Source organism: Tupaia chinensis, unplaced genomic scaffold (assembly GCF_000334495.1).
Source record: "Tupaia chinensis unplaced genomic scaffold, TupChi_1.0 Scaffold149658_1, whole genome shotgun sequence".
NCBI lineage: Eukaryota > Metazoa > Chordata > Mammalia > Scandentia > Tupaiidae > Tupaia > Tupaia belangeri.
In genome coordinates, this window is record NW_006209503.1 from 1669252 (window position 1) to 1671823 (window position 2572).

Here is a 2572-nt window from a genome sequence, read left to right on the forward strand (position 1 = left end):
TAACGGGAAGCCTCAACTGCAGACCCCGTGGCGGGAGAGGAGGCCCACGGCACCCGGCTACAAACAACATGTTAAATATTGGGGCCATGTGGTTAAAGGTGCTGGACTCCCACATTTCTGACCGCGATTCGAGTTCCAGACCTGACAGCTTGCTTGCTCTCTCTCTCTCTCTCTCTCTCTCTCTCTCTTTTTTCTGTTTTCTCTCTCTTTCTCTCTTCCAAGTTAAAATAATAAATAAATAAAGTTAAAATAAAATAATTCTTTAAAATGATTGAGTCAAGGGCCTGTAAAAGCGTAAGTATAGTTACGATTTCGGCTTTCCTTCCTCTCAGTGTCAGGAGGAAAGGAGAACTTCTAAACATAATTTCATAAAAGGAAATTCCTCCCAGAACGGAGTGCATCAGGCTGTCTAGATTAGGCATGGTGTTTCCCTCTAACCAGCTCAGCAAGCGCTGCTTTTCCCAGGTGGGTAATCTGGTAATCCATTTGATTTATGATGACTTATTCAGGGCCTTGGGCCTATTGGCCTGCCACCTGGTATCAGCGACCAGCCTTTGGGTCCTCCTGTAGCTACTGCTTGTGGGCCAGTTTTTCCCAGTAGGAAAGAGGGCGAGGATGGGAGGACAGAGTCTGGGCAGCCACAAGAACTTTCAGTTGCTGGTACAGATGTCTCCCCGCCAGCTAGGTCTCATATATATTTTTTCTTGTCACATAGTCAACTGCTTACTTTAAACCCCTTTTTTTATTATTATTTTCCCCTTTCTTCTTATTATTTTTTATAAATATACTTTGAGAAACAACCTTAACCTCTTATCTTAGTCACTGTAGGGGTTACCTGAAGCTTGTCCAGTGAGATTGTCAGATGTCCACGGGGAGCTGTTGGGGTCTTGGGCCCCATCCGTCCTCAGTTTCAAAGGCCAGCATGGACTTCAGAAGTCCCGAGCTCCAATCAGCGCTCAGTGCTTTCTCTCTGTACTGACCAACTCCACACTGGGGACAAGGCCCCATGGGGAACGTGAGGATGCCAGTCATGGGCATTGTTTAGTGCCCGGGCTGCCCACTTTGGAGACAGGTTCTTTCGAGGCAGAGGCTCTGATCTGGGCTGTGTCCAGATCCTGCCCTCGAGGAAGTTCCCAGCCTTCAGGATTACCACGAGTGACTACTGGGTACCGTTTAAGTGAGAGCTAAATCAAAGGGTAAGGTGCCTTGCCAATTTGTTAAAACGTTTTTCTGAGATATCTGAGAACTTTTTAAACATATCTGTTCTGAATTGTAAGAGCGCCTACACTAAGAAGCGAAACTAAATTCCAGTGGATCCTGCAAGGAGCAGCGGAGTCCTGCCAAGAGGGAGGAGCCCAGTTCACAGGTTTTACAAGGCATCTGTCTTATTGACTACACAAAAACCCTAGCTGGGGAATGAAGTCTAAGTTTTTATTTTTCTAGCTAGACCTCTTGGTCATTTAACTACGGGGAGAGCCCAGTAGGGAAGAGGCCTAACTAAAGAGAAACAGGAGTACAAGCAGGCAGGGAGGGAGGAGGCAGCCAGGAGCTCCTGCCTTAACTTGTCTCACCCCATTCCCTGAGACTTCTACCCTATTAAGTTCTCAGACGGGTTTTTAGCTTTCATCTCTGATACATAGGCCCACTTTTTATTAACTGTCTGTGTTTATCTTTTCCATCCCACCTTGGGAAGTTTGATATTTTCTGGAGGAGTTATTAACCTCGCAAAAATAGAATTACATACATCCACATACACTGGTAGCTTATGAACATGTACAAACAACAATAGCAACAAAATTTGTTTAACACTTTTTCCAGTGCAAAACTGAACAATCTTACTAACAGACCCTCCCAATTTTTATAAAATTTAAAGGCCAACGATAGGAAAAACTGAAGCATGTTAACTTAATAGCAAAACGTATAAGGAGGACTCCGAGAGAACCAGGCAGCAATGATCCCAGGGGTCCATGCTGAACATTAGACTGATATTTCTTTATATCACTTTTACCTTTTTAACTCAGGTTCATTGCACTGGCTACTTAACATGCAATTTTGTCAAACATTTTCTTACTTTTCTTTGGTTAATTTTGGCTTAAAAATTAAAATGGGTTTAGAAAACCAATCAGTTTACACAGAAGATGAAAATGTTACCCAGTTAAATGATTAGAATTTTAGAAACCAGTACCTGTAAGAGTACATTCTCTTTGCACTCTCTGTGAATTTCCTTAAGGACAGACATTAAGATTATAGCCATAGTTAATGCTCTTACAAAAATGTATATAACTCGGGAACCAGCAGTTAGCGTAATGGTTGTGTCGCTGGACTCCCACGTAGTCGACCACGGTTCGTGTCCCGAACCCGGTGGCTTAAAACTCACGCCGGGCACGTGAAATTAAAATTGGTTTAGAAAACCAATCAGTTTACACAGAAGATGAAAATGTTACCCAGTTAAATGATTAGATTTTTAGAAACCAGTACCTGTAAGAGTACATTCTCTTTGCACTCTCTGTGAATTTCCTTAAGGACAGACTTTAGGATTATAGCCATAGTTAATGCTCTTACAAAAATGTAT